Source organism: Bombus bifarius, unplaced genomic scaffold (genome assembly GCF_011952205.1).
Source record: "Bombus bifarius isolate JDL3187 unplaced genomic scaffold, Bbif_JDL3187 scf7180000008421, whole genome shotgun sequence".
Lineage (NCBI taxonomy): Eukaryota > Metazoa > Arthropoda > Insecta > Hymenoptera > Apidae > Bombus > Bombus bifarius.
This window is the reverse complement of record NW_022884651.1, coordinates 203,193-227,452: the sequence shown is the minus strand read 5'-3', so window position 1 is coordinate 227,452 and position 24,260 is coordinate 203,193. Positions and strand designations below refer to the sequence as shown.

General features: G+C 34.3%; 1 protein-coding gene across 5 annotated transcripts in view; it reads right to left on the bottom strand.

Annotated features, from left to right (window-relative positions):
* The window catches only part of LOC117212947 (tetraspanin-5), a 126,701-nt gene that overhangs the window by 52,497 nt on the left and 49,944 nt on the right, over positions 1-24,260 (bottom strand). Inside the window, exon 1 of one of the 5 annotated variants that reach the window (XM_033458112.1) lies at positions 7,620-7,780. The exons of the other annotated variants lie outside the window; for them this stretch is intronic. The gene's annotated coding sequence lies outside the window, so the exon portion shown is untranslated. Of the gene's footprint in view, positions 1-7,619; positions 7,781-24,260 lie in introns of those variants that run through there. 5 annotated transcript variants of the gene reach the window in all.

Below are 24,260 nucleotides of genomic sequence, written 5' to 3'. Positions count from 1 at the left end.
CAACGATCGACGAAAACATTTTTCTCTCTCGTTCTCCTCTATCAAATTGTCAAATTTCTCGTAATAGAAATATTCGATAAAAAACATTTCTGTTTTCGTGATGCCACTTACGCTTAATACGCCTAACATCTGTACCGATTAGAGAAAAAATAATTTTTTATTAGATTCTTTATTAGATTCTAGAAAATCTTTTCTAGATTAGATTCTAGAAAATTCTTTTTTATTAGATTCTAGAAAATAGATTCTTTCGAAAGAACTTAATTTTATCCTGAGGATATTTTTCATACAACGACAAATAAAGGATAATCGAGTAATTTTATTTAAGTGCTGAAACTTCGTACAATTTAATAATATCGTCTTACGGTTTACGTATATAGCAATCGCAATATCTGCGCTATACAGGGTGGTTGGTAACTGGTGGTACAAGCGGAAAGGGGGTGATTCTACGCGAAAAAAGAAGTCGAAAATGTAGAATAACAATTTTTCATTCGAGGCTTTGTTTTCGAGAAAATCGACTTTGAATTTTCGGTCGGTACGCGTGCACCTTATCGCGTCTCGTTATAACGGATCTCACTGTAGATCGTTGTCTCGACTGACGTTTTTTTTTTTATTCTATAAATTTTTATTCCATATTTTTTATTCTATATTTTCGACTTCTTTTATCGCGTAGAATCACCCCCCTCCCCCCACCTTTCTTGTACCACCAGTTACCAACCACCCTGTATAAAATGGTTAGTTGTTGTTGCGTATTATCGACTAAAGAACAACCGGTCAGGTCAAACCGATCGGTCGATATCGCGTACCTCGAATGACTTAACGTTCAATGTGGAGAAGATGAAATAACTCGAGTGTTAGATTTAGACGGCACTTTATTTGTACTAGTTGTAGCACTTAACCAAACTAAGTGAGGACTACTGTGTCTTTAGTTCACTGGCTATCCTGTTAAATATAATAGTCACTGACTGAATACGGTTACATGCTGACTCTTGGAATACTGGTGCAAGAGTGTCTCTTGGTGATGTTGCTGTCGTAGAGGAAGGTTCGTGATGGGTGTGTCTCAAGTCTGTTCCTAACTGATCATTGGATAAAGACGTATGTTTGAGGATGGGCTGGCTGCCTTCATGAAGGCTCGCGTGCGGGTGACCTTACACTTGCGGAAACCCACGTGTCCGATCTTCCTGAGATGTACCATAAAATAAAGAAGTTTCGTGCCTTATGGGTCTTTTCGTCAGGTCCTAAAGTATCTTGACTGTACAATAGGGCCACTGTTTATGATGGGTCCGCACTAGGATAGCGTAGACCCTTGACGGTCGTCCTGCCCGAGGATCGCATCTGGTTCACATAAAGCGTCGTGGTAATTACCAGGTGGCCACTTCAAATCCCGAACAGTTGTCTTTCTTGCAAGCAGAGACGACCGAATGAAACGATTATGACACTGCGATTGAATAATTGATCATTATCGCGGTCGCAGCACAAAAATACAGATAACACGTTAGAGCGAATATGATTTGGATAGTTTGCTGCCAACCGATCACGTCTAATATTAATAATTAATAATTGACGAACCATATATTACCGAATAATCTGTGTGTATTTCCATGCAAATTTATGTGTTTGAAGTCATAATTGGGAAAATGGAAGCTCGGTAGAAAATTGCTTTACCTATCAAATATTACAGAAAACACTATACTGTGAATATCTTATTATACAGGATGGTTGGTAACTGGTGATAGAAGAGGAAAGGGGGTGATTCTACGCGAAAAAAGAAGTCGAAAATATAGAATAACAATTTTTCGTTCGAGGCTTTGTTTTCGAGAAAATCGACTTTGAATTTTCGGTCGGTACGCGTGCACTTTATCACGTCTCGTTATAACGGATCTCACTGTAGATCGTTGTCTCGATGGAAAAATTAAAACAAAAATTTTTATTCTATATTTTCGACTTCTTTTTTCGCGTAGAATCACCCCCTTTCCGCTTGTACCACCAGTTACCAACCACCCTGTATATCGTTTCATATTATGTGCATTCTGTGTAATATTAAGTTAGAAAAATTTACCAAATGTCCAGCTAGACAAATTGTAAAGTATAAATTAAATAATAAAAAAAAAAATTCTGCGTATTATTGCACTTTCAAATTTCCTACAGGCGCATAGAAATGCACAGTGTAATTGTGAGGTTAGCACATCGTATTGTTGTATATCCTTCGAACATAGATACTCGAGGCGCGGATTTCGTTAAATATCAGAACGTCGGAATAATTTACATGTTCATTAGGACCGTTTTAATCATCGAGAAAGTTGAGTGAATAATTCAGAGACGAGTTAAAGATCGCGTGAGAATTGCTACTTGAGCGTAATTTCTCTCGCTTCGTGGATATGTATAGGAAATAAATTTTGAACGCTTATCAATCGACTCTTGACTGCGATTACTTTACGCGTAATCTTCGGACAGCAAGTGAAAAAATAGCTTTTTGCAAATTAACTGTCAACGTCTCGTAGTTACTATATTTTGTAAGGACAGTAATAAGGATATACTACATTTTCCTTAGTTTCTCGCGGATAAGAGCAAGTAAGAATCCTTCAGTCGACCCTTTACGACCTTTACGACTTTTTTCTACATTTTGATAAAGTATTTGATAGAGTGTAAGTGATCAACTTTTAAGATTTACACCACTTTCGCATTAAAGGCGAGTATGCGACCGTGTCGGCTTCTAAAAATCGAAATTTTCTTTTGCATATTTTGTAAAGCTCTATAACCGTAGAATACTATGGTGGAAAGGATATCTTAAAATTCCAAGAGATTTGTATTACATCTTGTTCGACTATGCGTTCTGCATTAATCAAACAACGAATAATGAACGCAAATAGTTGAAACTGAGAACCAGTAAAAATAAAAATTTCGATTATACATTTTTGTGTAATTTTTACACATCGTTTGCTACACACTCTTTATGCAGTGTACTCAAGTTTCATCCAAAAAGCTCACACCACGTTGCATGCGACAATATATGCAATATCAAATTCATTAATTAAAGATAAAAAAATCATCTTCGTTAAAAATGAAAAATAATTTTCATCAAAGACAAAAGATCGTATTCGTTATTGTGTTTCCTAGGTTTGTTAAATTTATTCATACGTCAATTTCTGTTACCATCCTTTCTCTTTTTGTACGAATTTGTATAAATCTGTAGATTCATAGAATTGCATATACTGCGAATATTTTATTTCGCGTGTTCCTTTGTTGTCGATGCTGTATTCATTACGCGTCCTTTTAAAATCTCAGAAGAAAACATTTAAACAAATAACATCTCAATAAAACATACGTTCCCAATTTATGTACTACCTTTTATGTGTTTTCACCCGCCAGCAAAGTTTCCTTGTGTAAAACATTGTCCGTTATAGATTGGAAAATTAACTGTGTGAATTTTTACAAGGAAAAATCAAGCGGTATAATGTAACACAATAAAAGAGCGATAAAATACAGAAAACAAGAGATCAATGTAAGAATATAATATTTTTTTTTTTAATATTTATTAAAATTACAATCAATTCTCGCATTGAGAAAAGAATATAATATAGCGTAAGAAATTAGAAATAAGAACCCAACAAGCTCTCTGTAACAGGCTACGAGTTTAAAGCACATAATAAATTATTATTATTATGTGAATTTTTACACGTTTTCTGCTGATCGTTTCCTAGCGTTTTTGATTTTTGTACTCTTACTTTTTTTTTTAATATTTATTAAAATTACAATCGATTCTCGCATTGAGAATAGAATACGTTATAGCGTAAGAAATTAGAAATAAGAACCCAACAAGCTCTCTGTACAGGCTATAATAAATTATTATTATTATGTGAATTTTTACACGTTTTCTGCTGATCGTTTCCTAGCGTTTTTGATTTTTGTACTCTTACTTTTTTTTTTAATATTTATTAAAATTACAATCGATTCTCGCATTGAGAATAGAATACGATATAGCGTAAGAAATTAGAAATAAGAACCCAACAAGCTCTCTGTAACAGGCTACGAGCTTAAAGCACATAATAAATTATTATTATTATGTGAATTTTTACACGTTTTCTGCTGATCGTTTCCTAGCGTTTTTGATTTTTGTACTCTTACTTTTTTTCTTTAATATTTATTAAAATTACAATCGATTCTCGCATTGAGAATAGAATACGATATAGCGTAAGAAATTAGAAATAAGAACCCAACAAGCTCTCTGTAACAGGCTACGAGCTTAAAGCACATAATAAATTATTATTATTATGTGAATTTTTACACGTTTTCTGCTGATCGTTTCCTAGCGTTTTTGGTTTTTGTACTCTTACTTTGGTTAGTAATCAATACACTGTCCGCATGCGTCTAGACGTGTTTACTCTCTTCGGTGCTGTTACGATGCACTGAAACTTTTATTCTCCAATTGACACCGAAAACAGTATTTACTTCTGTTTCCCCAATATAATAATACATATGTAAGATCGTTAATCGCGTGGTAATTCAGCTGATCGATTCTGAAGTCTGAAAATCGACAATCGATTTTCAACGTCCTGAGCTACCGATCTTTCTCCGTCAATCTTCAAATGTTCTAAATAATTAGTCTTTCTTCTGTGGTCTTGTCTATCTCTGATGTCATTCGAAGATGGTATCCCACTGGTGGTAGCCATCCACATGCTATATTGCTATATCACTAAGCTATAATATTGTACCAAATGTCCTACTGGACAAATTGTAAAATGTAAATAAATAAATAATAAAAAAAAAAATCTCTGATGTTACTCTCTGTCCGTTCGTTTGGGAAACGAGTGTCTCTCAAAATGGCTGTTCGTAAAACGAAGAAAGTCGTTCTGTCCGTGAAACAAAGAAAGTCGTGCTATCCATGAAACAGGGAAAGCCCCTATCACACTTGAACTCTAAGGAGTTTGCATGTACGTACTTTACTTCAATACATAACATTCTGAGAATCGAAATCAGAGTTATTTGTGAGATCACATGATATATGAATGGGTAAAGAAAAATGTTGAAACGTTAGATTGCTTTTATTTCTGGTTAATAAAACGTAAAATATGATGACTTTGAAGGTAACAGATATATCGCCAGTAGAAACGAAAATTAGCCGCAAATTTTCGCAAAGTCGGCTAATTTATCCCTTCGGGGTGTTCCAAAAAAGTGAAAAATTGAAATTTCGAAAAACCCTCCCAGCGTTACCCGTGGGAAACTATTACCTAACGAATGAATTTTGCTTTTTGATTTCAGATGATCCACCACCAAGTTATCAGGGGCACCGCAATTTTCCGAGACACGTCCGAATAATTACTGCCACTGCCGTATTTTTTAATATTTCTCCGTGAAAATTTTATACAATATTCTTCGAATATCATACTTTAATGTACTATTGGTTTTAATAAAGAGATTTTAACTGTGTCGTCACAAATAATTCACAAAAACATGCCTTATTTTTGTACGAATTAACCTTACCCCCCCTTAAGCAAAATCGAGTAAACATGTAAATTACATACGGTGACTGTAGAAAATATTCATAACAGTACGTACTCTTATTTTCTAACTAAACGCTCCTATAGCAAGTTCCATATTTCATTTCCACGATATCAAATTTTTCTAGTCACATGAAAGTATACCAAAAAATTCTACCAAATGTCCAAATCGGACAAATTGTGAATGTAAACAACTAAATAAAAAAAAAATAAAAACATGAAAGTATATTTAATATGTTTGAATTTAATTAATTAATATGTAAACTCTACAATAGGTACATTGGCGTGTAAATATCTTAACTCCTTACGTATTGTTTTCATCGAGAAACTTCTTAACTGAGTTACGTTGCATTTCAAAGGATACTTTTCTTATTTTCTGCTACCTTACGTTTTGTCTATTTTTTATGATATTAATCAGCCATATATTCTCTACAAAAAGCTATTAATCTATTTATATCGAAAGGCTATCAGTTAGGTGGGTATTTTAACTTTAATCTGTTTCAGTTAGATCGACTAATATTATGAAAAATTTAAATAACCAAACCAAGCCATTTAAAAAGCTCAAGATCGGCCTGGTATCTCGGAAAATAAAATTGTATGCATCCGACGAGTCCCTTGAAACGCAACAAAATTCATTTAAGACGATTTTTTGATAAGACCAATAACGATTTATTTTAGATGGATAGATTCTTATTGACTCACTCTGTACATATATGACTACAGAAAATGTTTGCACTCCATCGTATCCAGTGTAAAATTTACATATTAATTAATTAGATTCAAACATATTAAATTTTGTAACACTTAGTAGTAACTTAATAATATTTTAGACTGTATTTCTTATTGACCCTTTTTGTATGCATATAATTTGACCATGACATTCTCTGTAATAAACGAAAACAAAAATAGACTTTTTCCGTATTCGTAGGTATTTCATGTTCCAAGGTAAACAATAGCTCCACTTTATACAAGGTATATATGTATATATGCAATATAATAGTCGCTACAGTTTTTTGGACATGTCCGATAATCCGACAAAAAAAATATATTCTGAGCAACAGTTAGCCAGTGGTGAAGAGGCAATAAACTGGCACACAAAAAATTGGCACAAAAAAAATGTTGGATCAAAAACTTTCATTTTTTTATATAGCAATACATGTATAATCTTTTCTATCCAATATCGTAACATCGATAAAGGATAACATTCTCTTCGTTTTAGAAATGTCCTGTTTGCGATATTAAAGCTATATTATGTTCATATTATATTTATATAAAGTTGTATTATATTATACCAAGAATAGATGAATTCGATGCAGACTATCATATGTAGAAGGAAAGAAGAAGACCCGAGACATGTGATAGAAGAATGTGAAATAAAGGGAGGACCAAAGGACATAGGAAACACGCTAATTGAGACTGGTGAAGGTTTAACAGAACTTTCTTTTTTATTTATTAATATTTACAATGAATTCTCGCATTGAGAATTTTCAGTAATTAGTTTAACAGAACTGAGAGCAATAATAGGGAAGAGAAGGGCAAACGACAAGGAGGAGGCACAGCAAGGAGGCTAAAGACCAAAGTCGCAATAGTTTTTAGTCATTAGTTGTTAATTTGTAGTTTATAGTTTATAGTTTTAGTTTTTAGAGATGGAATAATTAAGGGAGTGCAATAGAATAGAGTGGAAAAGAGGCGAGGTAGACACATAAGAAGAGAAATAGACATAAGAGATGTGAAACCGAAAGTTCGTCGAAAACCGAAAGGCACGGACTAAGCAATAATAAATAATAAATAAAATAATAATAGATGAATTCATTAATTGTTAAGATTTCCGAATAATATTACACTAATTGCTATCTTGTATATTTTCATACAATTATTATATATATTTTCAATATATCAATTATAATAATTCAATTATAATATATTTTAATGCAATTAATATATATTTTTACTACGCGTTGTTTCATTATTTAATTGTTTGTTCACTTGCAAAAATGAAAAATGGAACCACGTTCATACCAGTAGCACTTAAATGAACTTTATTAATATGTCGTATTTAATTATATAATATAAATAAAAATGAGAACCGAAAGCAATTTTCTCTTTAAATTTTCAAAGTATTACCTGTTTTGTAATGAAATATACAGCATTGTCGGTTCTGTAATGAATTGCACTTCGTTCCACTGCTGTTCTACGCCGCTCTCTGACGCTTCTGTTTACACATCAAGTTTGTAGCAATTGAAATACCGTTACTTGTCTCTCCCGCTCGAAATCAAGCTACACCTGACTAATGTAAACATAAACGTAATACACTATTGGAGCGACGTAGAAGTTTAAGAATACTTTTATAAAGAATGTATTTGTACCGCCAATTTTCTATTATTTTATGCTATAAATGTCTTAATAAATCTTAATATGTTATATTGTTAAGAAACTAATCTTAATATGTCTTAATAAATCTTTATATGTATATTCTGTTTCCAGTCAACAATATGGTAATAACGACTGAAAAGTACAATTTTAAAATAGAAATAATAATTTATGAAGCTGTAACTTGATTTAGAAATTAATTATGCTACTCCGATTTTCAAGTTATATTACTGCATTTTATTTTGATCATTCATTATAATTAACACTATTTGATAGAAACAAGCACGTAATATAACCAAACGCGAGAGTAATGAAACACATATATTACTAGAACATATATATGAAACAGAAATAATAAATAAATAATAAATGAATCTTCACGATATTTTAAACAAAACTCTCAAAAAATTATAGTAAAAAGCTGTATTAAAGAATTACAAACATTTAATAAAGGAACTAAAAAGGGCATTATAAGACACGTAGAACACAAATGAAATGTTATATTAGGTTTATAAATAGATTTCTAATTTTTATCGACATAATTAAAAAAAAGAAATTTAAATAGAAATTTCCTTGCTAAATACCATAGCAAGTGTCAACAAATCATATTAAATTTATAAATAGATTTCTAATTTTTATCGACATAATTAAAAAAATAAATTTAAATAGAAATTTGTTTGCTAAATATCATAGCAAGTGTCATTAAATTATATTAAATTTATAAATAGATTTCTAATTTTTATCGACATAATTAAAAAATGAAGTTTAAATAGAAATTTGTTTGCTAAATACCATAGCAAGTGTCATCAAATCATATTAGATATTTAAATAGATTTCTAATTTTTATCGACATAATTAAAAAATGAAATTTAAATAGAAATTCGTTTGCTAAATGTCATAGCAAGTGCTCTACCTTAAATATTCTATATATTTTTGCATATTATACATAGTCTGTAGATTCTTGGAACTTTTAATTTCCCCAAAATGCATAAACATTCGCAGTCTAATTATGACCGGCAGTGTAATTAGAAAATTAAATGAAAAAAATTACCACATACGACAAACGATAGTTCGTTTCATCATTTTGACATGCACTGAAAAATGAAGATAGGCGTTCGTTGTTCGGAATTAATTTTGTGTATGGTACATTGAATACGGAGATCGTTCTCGACGTCAAAAAATGTCGTTCAGGGGGCGAATGATAAAAGTGGTAGGCGCGTGGAGGTGAATTCAGACAACAAGTCGAAAACTTTCAAGCTCAATTAAACTTGAACCAAGTTGCAGACAGAACCATCGCCCCGAGGCGATGAGAGCGATTGGAGTGCTCTTTCAGTTGGCTGTCCGGTTCATTTGCTACCAATACGAAAAATAAAATACGAAGCCCTGCGAAAGGAAACGAGGAATATATCATCGTGTAGCGAAAAGTGTTTCTCATTTATATCCCGATTATCCTCGATGTTCCAGCCGATCGATTAATCTGAGAAATTAATCAAATGTCGCATTATTCTCCTGCAATTAAGCGAGATAAAAATTCTTCGAAAGGAAGCATAGCTGTTATGTTGCATAAAAAATATTAATTAATTGAACCATGTACGTATTACTTTGCGGATAATAGGTAAACTGCAGAGAATTCAAAGAATATCCTTATATACAGTCGAAGGTAAAAATAAGCAGACTACTAGCAGTATACTACTTGTCTTTATACTACATATTACATTAGAATTCTAAATCTAAACACTAAACTTTATGAACTACTGTAACTATCGCATATATATTGCAGTATCTTTACTACAATTATTTTATTTAAAATAATATTTTACAAATGGATGAAACAGATGTTGGTTAAACAGGAAACGATGGTTGTTTAACGTGAACTAATCACAATAACGTATTATAATTAAGACAACTAGATAGTTAATCTGCAACTCTCGTCACCACGGATCTGTCACGTAAACTTGAGGGTTGGCTGATAAAATAAAGATAGTCGAGTCGTAACACAACTATTAATTTTGTTTTAATTACACTTTATTACAAATTCAGCAATCAAACTGGAACACACACTGAATTAACATAAATCACCAACTACGTTATGTAAAACTTAGTTACAATGATACGTTAAGTACGCGACTGTTATAAGGGTAGAGACCGGTAAAGATATGTTGACTATTCTAAGGATATAGAATAAGTGAGTCTTACTGACGATACTGTGTCTGAGGAAAGCTAGGGATAGGTGTGTCTAAGGACACGGGACTGTCGGATTTGTTGATGACAATTTTGGTTAAGGAAGTGGGGGCAGTAGACACCGTCTGCGATTGGACAATAAGACGGTTGCTGAGCCAGGAAGGGTTTTAGCCGCCCTCGAGAGAAAGTTGCTAACGCAAGATACCGAACGTGAGAAAAACCAACTTTCCCGTAGTAAACAATAAATGTAAAGGGGCACTTAAAATAAAAGACACTTGTTTGGTGTGAAGGAGGTTACTGAAGGATCTTAACTATGAAAACGCTAAAATCCATGGTGGGTCCTTAAGACTATTGAGGGTACGCGCCAAGGATGTGCAGACATCTGGGCGCCATCCTGCCCACGGTGTGTAACCTGGTCTCTGATATGAATTGACGTTACTCTCTCTCTCTCTCTCTCTCTCTCTCTCTCACGCGGACCACACTCTCTGGACAATGACACGTAAAATAAAAAAAAGAAATCGAAGATGAAAATAAAAAGGAGAGAATTTATTTCCTAACACTTTGTTTACGCTAACGACAGTTTACTTCCGAACTGCAGCTGTGACTTTCCAAGACCCTCGATTTCTGCTGCTCTGTGTCTATCCTCTTCGTCACTTTGCATAGGCAAACGTAACATATCCTCTCGTAAACGGGATATTCTCATTCTGTTTTTGGATACTGTCCAATATTGCTCGCAACATTGGGCCAGTTGAGGTAGAGGTTTGAGGTTCGTTTGTCTTAGGCATTGCTGCGCTGATTTTGTTATTTTCGGACGAAGACGAGTCTTACTACTGCTGAAGCTAGGTTTCCTTTCACCGTAACGTACAAAGGAATCCAGTTTACCTTTTATCGTCACACCACTTGCTTTGTGATAGTTTCTTCGTTGTTGCGGATGACTGTAGTCCCAAATAATTCTATCTTCCGTAGATGATGAATGTCTTTTGGTTTCTGAACAAACATTTTTCAGTATCCTGGCAGGATCGCCAAAAAGGGCACGTAAAATAAAAAAAAAAGAAATCGAAGATGAAGATACAAAAGAGAGAATTTATTTCCTAACACTTTGTTTACGCTAACGACAGTTTACTTCCGAACTACAGCCGTGACCTTCCAAGACTGAAGCTCTTACAACTCGGTCGCATCTCTACACAAGTGGTTATCTTATGAAGTGGAGAGGACCCCCGGGTGTTGGGTCTGGGCCCTGGACCTGCTGCTGCCGCGTGCAGTCCCTTGCCATCTGGTGAGTGTCCGTCATCAGACCATCGGTTTTAAAGTGTGCCGGTCATGACACTAGCAACAATATCTCCCGATTCACACTCTTTGGCTTCTCAACTCACACTCTCTGACTTCTCAACTAACACTGGCCATAGACTCGTCTTTGTCCCTTAGCATCCCTTTGTCTTTTGTCTCAGCCCCATCACGCACGTGTTCCGCAACCGTTCGTGGCCAGGGTCACGCAGGCCTTTTCTGCGAAACTATTCGATTGAAGGACAGACGATACATTGTTGGGCCTGTTGGCACTTCGGCTTTCTGGTGACATTGTTTATAGTTAACCCGATACCTCTCAGGCCTTTCGTCCACGATACTATAATATTTAGATTTAGAATTAATTAAGAAATAAGCAAAATATTTCATAGTTAAAACAGAAGGAAACATTTCTCGTGCATCATACACGTATGCACACACACACATACGGTCGAGAATTCGTTTATATAATACATGTATATTAACCGTCAAAAGTTTGAGTAGCATCAACTTCATCAAATTAGCAGACGAGGTAATATGTAGTTTGCTCGAAAATGTGTGCGAGTCCCGCATGATTCAGTGCGTGTCCTCGCATTTTATGAATCCGAGAACACCCTTGGCCAGTGTATAGAGAATAACCAGCGCTCTTCGTGAAACTAAAGCCTCGTCTCTGTTTAAATTTTGACGAACGTGTCTGTCAAGTTATATTACCATTTTATTTATTTATACAGAAGTGGAACGTTATGAGACAACAACGTTAAAATGTGAGAAGCCGAGATGCTGAAGCAAATTATCGTTATACGGAATCGAGGTGACATAAAATTTTTTTTTTATTTAGTTGTTTACATTCACAATTTGTCCGATTTGGACATTTGGTAGAATCTTTTGGCTGTTTGATTATCATGTGTATAAAATGAAAAATACCGATTTTCATGTCTCCTATCGAGAACGCGGTTAGACCATTTGCGCTATAAAACCGACGTTCGTGGTGTTTCGTCATTCAATAATGATTCTTTAATTCGGTTGGTTATGGACAGGGAAATGACTTTGCGTTTGATACGTGTCGAAGAGCGTCGCACCGGATAGCATAAATATTGATCGGTTAGCGGTACTTGAAAAATCAATAGGACGCATGGTTTCAACCGACTAGCCACTGTCCATGGTACACCGTAGTTAACGTGCTCGACGATTATTCCTACGCAGAATTGCACACGCCATCATGTAAATTTCATACGGGTAGAATGCATATCGCATGCGTTTGATGCTTTTATATTGATATTAAATCAAATAGTATCTACATAATTTGCTTTCATTTCGATATACATAATTTCTCATCATTAGAGATTGTATTATAAATTTATATGCGAAATTAATACCACAGTAATAGATCATAGAAATACGTGCTATTATATTATATATATAAAAGTTGTCGATATTGATAAATATTCAATAATTATTAATAGAATTTTATACAATTATTAATATTAATTAATCCATATTAACACGTTGACTGCTACGACACCCGTATTCAGATGCCAGCGAAGTTTCTGGTCGAGCCGCGTAACCCATATTCGGGTGTCGCTTATTTGACTACTTGCGAAGGATCGTCGTAGGTATTTGAGAAGATATTCCATAATAATAAAACTGTTGAATTGTTATAAAATAAAAATACGAAAATGGTTTATTAAAAAAATGATTTAGAATGTAAAACTTTAAAGCATTCTATACATAGGTGAGGTTGGTCAGGACAATTTGGACAATAAGTTGTTGTTTTCTTCAAATTCTTTTCTGCCTTTGTTCGCTCCATTCGACGTCTTTTATTCGCATAACACAGTTTGCACGCGCGTCTAATGCTTCTTCCGGCATCGTTTTTCCGAATGGCGATATTATGCCGACTCCGTCGAAGACAAGGATCTTTTGTATTTTCAGACGACCCTAATAATTTTCCAACTAATAATTGTCTAAATATTCTAATATTTATATTTTTCTTGTTGCGATTTTGTAAACCGTCAAAGCGTTTACAACAGAAATTCCCAGAAGGAATTGAACGCCAAGTTTTCTGTACCATTCGATTCCTTTTCTAATTGTGGTGGCATAAGAAACCATTTGGTCGGAATAATCTATACCACGCTTTCCTTCGTTATATTCAACAACAGCTAGTGGTTTTAATGTTGCGAACAAACGAAACGAGAGATCATTCTCGAGACCACCGCTTGAGCGATTCGCATTGCTAAAATATCGATGGGAGCACCTAGCAGAGAACGCTTGGTACTGCTGCACGCGTGGCCTGATGGGGATTTCTTTGAAAATACGCGTGGCAGTCAACGTGTTAAGTCGCCAAATGAAGTTATTAGAATTTTCTATTACTTAATCTCTGATATTACTCGGCTGTTCCCTCTTGGGAGACACGAAGAGCTTACTGATGATTACATAGCACAAAGAGCTTACTGATAGCACAAAGTTACACAAGCTCAAACTTTTCTCAAAATTCGTGTTCTCCTGAAGTGTGGCTTTTATATCGTATAAAGAAACAAATAAAGAAATGAAAAATATAGATTATACTAATAAACAAAGATTGTACTAAGCTACGAGCCTCGTTACAATAAACTATACGTGCACACACACGTATACGTGTTAGCGGCGATGCAATTTCGTGCCACGCCGTTATTTAGCTTTATGATAATTTATGGATTGGCAGGATGCTTGAGCAAATATTTGGAAAGTCGATAGCCGGTGACTGGAAGTCGTGAAACGAGGTATGAGGTATCGATCACCTGTTTAGAGTGAAACAGTTTGGCGAGAGATAGATTGGTAGAGAGATAGGCTGACGCCAAGCTACCCGACGTTGCATTGACAAAGAAAAAGAATAGAGACTTTGTTTATAGGATCTGGCTACGAGATGGAGGAGGCAGTGACGTATTCTGATAAGCAAGATGGGAGGGACCTCACGGCACACAGGAATTCATTTTTAACATACACATATCTTCAATTGCAAGATTATTTATTATTAATATTACTATAAATTTTTCATTTTTAAATAAGAAGTTGTTATATCATGTTTATAATTGTATGTTCTTTGATTCTTCTAATTTGGAATTTATTCCATTAAATATTTTATTTTCGTTTAAAACTTTGCTATTTACATATTCGATATTTCCCTTATTTCTAACTTTTTTAATTAGATGGACATGTCAGTTACGAAAATTTTCATACGGCTATTTAATTTTTTTTATTTATTTATTTATTTATTTGGATTTTACAATTTGTCCAGTAGGACATGTATTTAATTTTGTCTCTGACTTTAGAGAGTAAAAACGTGTGTCGCAAAATTAGTTGTCTCTACATTTCAGTACGATTATTATGTATGTATTTCTAAAAGGAATTGAAAAGATTAAATCATCTAACTTATGGAAATTTTGGAATAAAATTATATCATAAACTATAGAATCTTCAATCTTTTTAATGTAATGTTAAGAGAACAGCGCGATATTATCCATGATTACATAGGACCAACAAGATATTAATTATAATATTATGTCTACTATTTGCATGATTTCACCTGTACATATACACCACTGCTCGTAAGTATTCAGGTATTTTGAACGATTATATATTGTATTGTATATTGTATCTAATAAATAAATCGCGGGCGCTATGTCAGATGCACAGATTCACAGTAGAGAAATCCTGTACAGATCAGACGTTTGTATCAGATACACAGTAGTAGAGTCCCGGAAAGATCAGACGTCCGCATCTGAACGCTTTCAATTGGACACAGCGCTCATACCGAGAGAATCTTTTTTCTTTTTTTTTTTTTTTTTTATTTATTAAAATTACAATCAATTCTCGCGTTGAGAATTTTTAGTAATACCAAGAGAATCTGAATACAAAGAGTTCGTCAAGTAACTAAACGGTTCTATACGGTTTAACGATTACAAATGCACAAAAACATTCATTTACGATTTTATAAAATATATAGCACAATATGTGAAATGTTGTTGGTTGAATAAATTTTTATTAATCTCTTACAGGATAATATATTGTGGATATCAGCATGGGTACCAATATATTTAACGGACAATGGCAGTGTAATAGTTCTGCGTGCATCTGAAGATATAAAACTAGACGAAGAGGTAATAAATTTTGTCTCCTTGCTGTTACTAACTTGTAAAAAAAGATTTCTCGTTGTTCTTTGCAGGTAGCTTTTAACGTCTTACGTGATTCCATAGATTTGTATCTTCGACTTATAACACGGAAAATATATGGAAAAAGTATAGTAAGTTATGAAAAGAGAGAAAGAATTTAGAAATTGTTCACTTGATATGTATGTTGAATTAATATTACAGTTAATCTCGCGTATAATATAATTTTTAATCTTATCAACTTATACATAGCTTCTATTTTATTTTTATTCTTCTGCGTTTTTTACAATTTAGAAATTGTTCTCTTGATATGTATGTTGAATTAATATTGCAGTTAATCTCGCGTATAATATAATTTTTAATCTTATCAACTTATACATAACTTGTATTTTATTTTTATCTTGCTTCGTTTTCCTTTTAAATAGCTAATTTGTTCTTATTATTTTGACAACTTAATTTTTCTTTTCCAAAAGCTGTAGCAGCCACACGAAGTGCTTGGAATTTTGTAAATTTTATAAAATACAAATATCTCTGTTTTCTCATCATAACGTGAAGTTTCGTTGAAATATGTAACAGTCTCAATCTTTCTTCTTTTAATACTTCTTTCATGTTGTGATGTTATTTCCTCGTCATATATCACATTCCGGTAATTCGTAGTAGTTAGTTATTGTACTTTAAAACGTTCTATCGTATGAGGGATGTTACACAAGAACTTTTATTTGTAGTCTCCCGTATTATTTTATTACGGTATATTATAATTAAAAGTTAGATATGTTAGACTTACTCACTGTTTATTGCTCGTACAACTAGCTTCAACGAAACAACATTAATATTGGTAATTACGTATTAACTTGTAACACCATCAATTGTTATTAATATCAACAATAAACCATGTTCCACTGTTTAGTGTTATTCTTATTTCAATATCCTTCCATATATACAACCCTGTGCTATAAATTAATTAACAACGTAATGCCTACAAAGCAATATTTATTTTATTTCTTACATATTCCATAGAAATATCGACACTAAACACTTTCTGTTCTATTATATACACTGTTTGTTCTATTGCATCTTCTTATTTATTTTCTATCTATATGTTTATGCCGTATCTTATTATGCTCGTAATTAGCTTATTCCAACACCTTCGTCCCCAATTAACTCGTGCAACAGATGTTTTACTGCAGTAGCATAGCTACGATTTTAAATCATCCTGTTTATATTGCAAATTAGTATGTTGCATTAGCGATTTCGATTGTATCAGGCGGAGCAGAAGATTGTACATACATTTCAACTCTCAAACTTTTATGTATAAGGGAAAAGGAGCGAAACAGGAAGGAGTCGAGGGAAATTGGGTGAATGCAGAATAGCGTTCGGGATTTTCCTCGCGAACTTTACCGGCTACTTTCATTCAAGAAGTGGAATGCACTTTGATTGTGAAAATTCTAAAGTAAAATTTCTGCACAGAAAATCTGAAGAAAAACTAGTCACGAGTAAAAAAGCCTCGAATGTATAATAACTTTTATAAATTTTTGCTTCTTTTTATTAGTTCAAGTTAAAAGTAGCACTTCCGTTTAAAAGTATCGGGACACTCGGTTATTTTTAATTTACAAGTTGTAGTTTGATTGCAAAATTACGGGCAGAAATCAGATTCCGATTGTGTGTGATTTTGTCTTTTATAAATATCGTAATTATTATACACATATAGTCAGTCAATAAAAACTACCACCTGAAATAATTCGTTATCTAGTGAATTTATCAGAATAAGTTTCAAGTGAAATTTATTTTTTATTTATTTTATTAGTTATTATTTATAATATTTGAGGAACTTGGGCAGATGGGTACATGTTGATTTTTTAATGAATATATTTCTTGAAACGTTAAGAGGGTCTTGAGTTTCTTTAAATTAAATTAAAAATTTTAAGATAAACAACGGAAAAAGAGTTTTACGATTTTTGGACGTAACTTATGGGAAATAATTCTCAATGCGAGAATTGATTGTAAATTTTAATAAATATAAAAAAAAAACTTATGGGAACAGGTTCTGCAAAACTTCTTCTCTGGATGATCTCAGATGATCGAAGACAAAGACTGGCGATGGTTTTTTGCGTGAAAACACGGCGACGACAGATGGAAAAAGACTTTCCCATGCAAGTTTCTTTTTTTATTTACAAGTACTTTGCAATCAATTCTCGCATTGAGAATTTTGTGTAAGTTTCTCTGGCGTGGCGCAGTGACATGGCTAATTATTTATAATAAGTTGATAAACTTATTAACTCATTATAAGTATAATTCATAAATAATAATATTATATGTACGTAAATATTACTTGTTAGAAATATCTAGCTGAATCTAGTGCTTAGGTCTGACGGATAGTGTGCCATGCAAGTTGCAATAATTCCAGTCGTCATTTCCAATTGGTTACACGCGACGAGAAAGATTCAAAAGGAAGGAAATGGGTGCCGCATCGATTGACCGAGGGAGGATTGTGTACGGTGTTTAGATGATCCGCGCTCTCAGCGAAACAAAAAACAACTTATTTACGACAATCGTAACAAGGTGCGAAAACACAATAACGCGAAACGCAAACGAACGTAATTAAATCGATGGTTGTTGACCTTTTCCAAGTCACGGAACACTTTCCAGATTATAAGAAAGATTTGCGAAATAGCAAAGTCATAAAGCTAGCAGTATATAAAATATGCATAAACTTTCTATTAAAATTTAGAGATATAATCTCTATTGTACGACAACGATGGCTAGTCCGAATGAAGATTCGTTACACGCCCATAAACCTAACGCTAACCCGACATATATATCCCATATTTGTAGTGCAAAAGTGATCTGTTTACTAAAAAACCAGCCCAAAACGCTGTGTCCTGAAACGTAAAGTTTAAACAGTATATTTCTCTTCGAAACACTCACTTTCTCTCTTCTCTCATTGTGTCTAAGGTATAGGTCTGTTAGGTGAGCCTTACTGAAGAGTCCATACTAGCAGATCTTGGACGAAACAGTATATTTCTCTTATGACGTAAGTATATAATTATAAAAATATAAAAGACGTACATTTTATTCTACGATAATCCTATCTCTATATGCAGTAAAATTAAAGACGCGAAATTCGACGTACGAACTACGCATTGAAAATAAACAAACGCGTGTTTCAGCGTTTCTCGAAATTCAATCCTTATGGGGTGGGAAAAGTGTATGTCTGTCTCAGAAGATAAAAACATTGACAAATTCATATTTTTATATTTCAGATATATAAAATTGCGATTCTACTCGAAACTAATTAGACGAATCGTTTAACTATATTACGAATATTACGAAAAAGAGTCCTTTCTTTTGATCCTCTTTCTTCTTTATCGAACAGTGTTGAAATCTTGTGAATCTCTGCGACGATGTAACAACGTTATCGATGTACAGTCTAACATCTATCACAGTCGTTTGAAAGCAAAAAAGTTTCCGAAAGTTTGACAATTCGCAGAGGGATTATACCGTTTTCAAAAAACCATGAAAAATTATAGAAGTTCTAAAAGTTCCAGAGTTTGAGAGAAGAATAAATTTCTCCGATGGGTAAGTTAACAAGCTACGTTGTTGGAGAAGATATTCTGAATAAAAACTAAAGTAAAAGTTTTGGACAAAATTTATAACGATTCGAGTGGACTTTGTTGAAAATTGATCAGCCGATCAGTTTCCCAGTTATCCTGCTCACTAATTTACGAAAACGTGATTCCCAGAGAAATACGTCGAAAGTTCCTAGTGAAAATATTTACAGCTGAAAGACCGATCCACAGACTTTGTTATTCCGAGGCTACAGCAAGCCTTTCTTTTCTTTTAAAAAAACTTCAGTCGAGTGATTTTTTTCTATTTGAAAGCTTCTTCGCTTCTCTTTCGAGTTAAGACGCTCTGCTTTTAGTAGCCGTCTCTCATTATGCGAATCGACAAATACTTTGCACTGTTATCCAGTCACAAAGCACATCGCTCCTGTTAATTTTACCAATAGATAAAAACTTTCGTTGCTGTTGTCGAATATCGTAGCGTATCGTAAAGGTCAATTACGCTTGTTTTTGTATCTCACGAGGGAATTTTGGCAACACGAAAATTCAAAAACGCTTGAAACTTTGCACGAACGTAGTTCGTGCGATGTTAATAGCGAAACGATCTTTTCTCTAGCTGAAAAACGGTCCTTGGGGATGGAAACATTCCCCCAAAGAAATCTTGACGTTCCGTATTATCGTGAATATCTTAGAAACTGTATAAGACAGAAGAAAAAAGTTAAATTACAAGTTGTAGCATTTTCTACGACCTACATCGTGGATGTGAGAAATCTTCGACGAACATTCTTCGCGAAATTTACCCTCTTTTCTCTCAAACCTCTGTAAAAACTTAGAACCACCCATTAAGAAGGAGAACAAGATAACCCGAATGTTGCTCTCTGATTCTTGCGTTTTCTTCGTTGCCTTTTAGAACTTTTGACTTACGGGAACACTGTAGAAACTGTAGAAACACTGTCTAACTTCTAATTTCGATGATTTCTTAATATATATTGTAGAAATTGATATTTTGGGTATTTTGGGTTTAGTCCGTGCCTTTCGGCCTTGGACGAACTTTCGGTTTTACATCTCTTACATCTAATTCTCTTCTTATACGTCTATCTCCCCTCTTTTCCACTCTATTCTATTGCACTATCTTGCTTATTCTACCTCTAAAAACTAAGCATTAGGAACTATAAATTATCAACTAATGACTACAAGCTATTGCAACTTTGGTCTTTAGCCTCTTTGCTATGCCTCCTTCTTGTCGTTTGCGCTTCTCTTCTCTATTATTGCTTTCGGTTCTGTTAAACCTTCTCCAGTCTCGTTTAGCGTTTATCCTATGTCTTTTGGTCCTCCCGTTATTTCACATTCTTCTATTACACGTCTTAGGTCTTCTTCTTTCCTTCTGCATAGTCTGCACCTTTTTCCCCCCTCTTCTTTCCAGTATTCCCTTGCTTTGGTCTCGTTTCCGCATCTGAATCTTGCCAGTATTCTTCTGGCACTTCCACTTCATCCTCCCTTCTAAGTACCTTGGTAATTTCTCTTTGCTGAAGGATATTTTTACACTCGGTTTTCTTTTACAATGTAAACATAACCGTACCTTTGGTGACGCGATTGTCGTACGACAAAACTTACTCGACGGGTACTCTAAGGTCAGACAGGAAAATTAATCCTCTGGATGTGATCGAGAAAATTGTAAGAAAGAGGAGCACGCCGTTCTCTGGAAGACGTATGTTTGTTGAAACAGCGCTACGAGCGCGAGGAACTGATAGTCTCTCGTCCGAATACAGAGAGGATCTCGTCAGGGTAAAAACTAGATTTGATAGTAAAGTGAAAAAGTCGAAGATTATAGACAAGTATAATCTTTATAGGAAGAGAATTGATCACGCGGATCGTTTCGTAGCGTACTACGTATGGGACAGAAAGAAGATCCAATGGTACGTGAAAGCTGGCTTACACATTTTCCACGTTATTATGAACAATGCGTATTTGTTGCATAGAATCCACACGGGAACGAAGATTACGTTGCTGCAGTTTAGAAGGGCGGTGGCTGATAAATTGATATATAGAAACAGGCTGCGTTTGGGTGCTCCGCCTAAATCGATGGTGGAAACTGTAGACACATTTGCCAGCAATATCAAGCAAGAAGGGAGAAACGAAGGTATGCAAGAAACGTAGGGCGTGTTCTACGAGAGGTTTAAGAAACGAGGCAGTGAGTTATCGGCCGACGTGCCAGGATAGGCCACGTTGAATACTTGAGTGGATGCTTTGCGGAATATATGACGTATAGCATAATATACAGGGTGGTTGGTAATTGGTGGTACAAGCGGAAAGGGGGTGATTCTACGTGAAAAAAGAAGTCGAAAATATAGAATAACAATTTTTCGTTTGAGGCTTTGTTTTCGAGAAAATCGACTTTGAATTTTCGCTCGGTACGCGTGCACTTTATCGCGTCTGGTTATAACGGATCTCACTGTAGATCGTTGTCTCGATGGAAAAATTAAAAAAAAAAAAAAAATTGTATTCTATATTTTCGACCTCCTTTTTCGCGTAGAATCACCCCCTTTCCGCTTACCACCAGTTACCAACCACCCTGTATAATACGCAATTTCAGGTGGATTATTATACGTGTTGGTTTATTAAAGAGACGAGTGATAAAATTGTAATAGTCGGTGTATATTACTTTGACTGCCACGCCAAAATCACACGTTTCGCTCAGGACGCCATAGGAGTATTTTTATTATTCAAAGCATATAATGGCAAAATAATAATAAATCGATGGTGTAAGACAACATTCTTCCCCAATGGACCGTTTATCTTATTGGTGATCACGGGTGACCATCGTGGCGTCTTGGTAATAGTTGATAGCGACATATTATACGAGGCTTCGTTTATTTCAACAAACCATTGGCATTCGTTACTTCGTCGTAAGCAAAACGTCCAGAATATATTGTTGAAACGTGTAGAAGATATTAGTAAACGGTATTTGCTCGTTCTATATGTAATAGTAAGGTATGTTCACACTTCTAACTTCAATTATACGATTATAAAGCAGCATTTACGATTATTTTCTAAGCTGTGTTTATAATAATATTCGTAGATTACCCCTCGAAGATATGGATGCAAACACAGTGCACAGTTAGATGCAAGATTTGTTCTCATTTTTTTTATCGATGTTCTAATAAAAATGTTTAATTGTTCAATGGGGCACTTTTTATTTCAAAGTATCTTCTATTTATCGGTTATATTCAAAATGCCCTAACTGTCAATTTTCATACAATTTTTACAATTGGCAGTCAAAGTGTTACAATCACTTTAAATACAAAATACAGAGGTAGTTTATACCGGTGGTAATCGTCGCTGGCTCAATGCTGCTGTTCAACTATACGCTCGCTATTCGACTGTATGTCTCGCTATAATGATTCGTTATCATCACTGTCCTAGAGAGTGTCACATAAACTTGAGGGTCATATGATAGAAAGAAGGTTGAACCGAAACACAACTATTAACTTTGTTTTTCATTAAACTTTATTTTGCATTTAATAGTCACAACTGAGTATGCACTGACGCGTATGTGTAAATCAAATACGCGATTGGTCCAAGTGTAGAAACCGGTAAAGATATGTTGACTATTCTAAGAATAGAGAATAAATTTAGTGACTATGTTGTGGCGGAGGAAAGCTAGGGGTGGGTGTGTCTAAGGCCTCGGGACCATCGGATTTGCTGATGACAATTTTGGTTAGGAAAGTGAGGGCAGTAGACACCGTATCCGATTGGATAATAAGAAGGTTGGTGGACCAGGAAGGGTTTTAGCCGCCCTCGAGAGAAAGTTGCTAACGCAAGATACCGAACGTGAAAAAAACCAACTTTCCCGTGTCAAGCCGTGGTAAACAATAAATGTAAAGGGGCACTTAAAATAAAAGACACTTGTTTGGTGTGAAGGATCTTAACTATGAAAACGCCAGGATCCATGGTGGGTCCTTAAGAGTATTGAGGGTACCCGCCAAGGATGCGTAGGCATCTGGCTACCATCTTGCACGTGGTGTGTGGCCCGGTCTCTGATGTGAATTGATGTTACGAGAGCACGTTCGTTTATTTATATCGACCGGTGGTATCGTAAAAAGTTCGAAGTGACTCCATTGATGATTACAAATAAGGGCGATAATGTTTTGCCCGGAGTTCGTTTACCTTTGAACCTAGCAAACCAAAACAACGTTGGCACTCCAAAACACAACAATATGAGTTTCTTGCGACTCGAATCTCCCATTGACTCATGTGTCACTATATAGATAAGGATATTTTTATTTCAATACATAGCAATATTTGTGTTCTCGTAATTCTTATTTATCGAAACCTAACTCGATATCGTAATATCTAGACATCTATTTAAGGTCTAGGTCAAAACAAAACGCTATAATATTTTACCAAATGTCCTACTGGACAAATTGTAAAATGTAAATAAATAAAAAAAAAAAAAACAAAACTACGAACGCGTTTCCGACTTATGGAGCTATAATGCTTTCTTACATGGAATCATCACATAAATTCAATAATAAACAGAATACGTGAAAAAAGGAAGCAGATGTACTGGTTAACCAATAGAAAATCTAAATTAAGCATAATGAACAAACTAAATATATACAAAACAATAATCAAACCAATCTGGACATACGGAGTCCCACTATGGGGGACGGCAGCAATGAGTCACATAAATAAAATAGAAACAGAGCAAGCAAAAGTTTTAAGGACAATAGTTAACGTTCCATGGTACGTCAGAAACGAAGACTTACGAAAAGATTTAAAAATTCCAACAGTCAAAGAGGAATTCGCTAGATATGCAACAAAGTATAAAGAAAGATTTGTAACACACCCAAACCAGCTGGTTGCTGAGACGAATAAAACCATAATAAAAAGAAGACTGAAGAAGAAACATCCCGCAGACTTCGCAATAGAAATAAAATAAACAGCTTGGAAGATGGAACCCTCTGGGGGTAACCATGTTATATTATTATACCACTAAGCTATAATATTTTACCAAATGTCCTACTGGACAAATTGTAAAATTTAAATAAATGAATAAAAATTGAAATGAGGAAAAAACCTGTTGTTTAAATGAAAAAATTGTAAAAAGGTAACCTCTACTATTTTCATCGTGATTTTGGTAGCAATTTTTTTCGAAAACTTAGCAATTTTTCCAAAAATTCTTTCACACCAAACTTAATCTTAACTTGTCAGAAAAATCAACTCGTTTG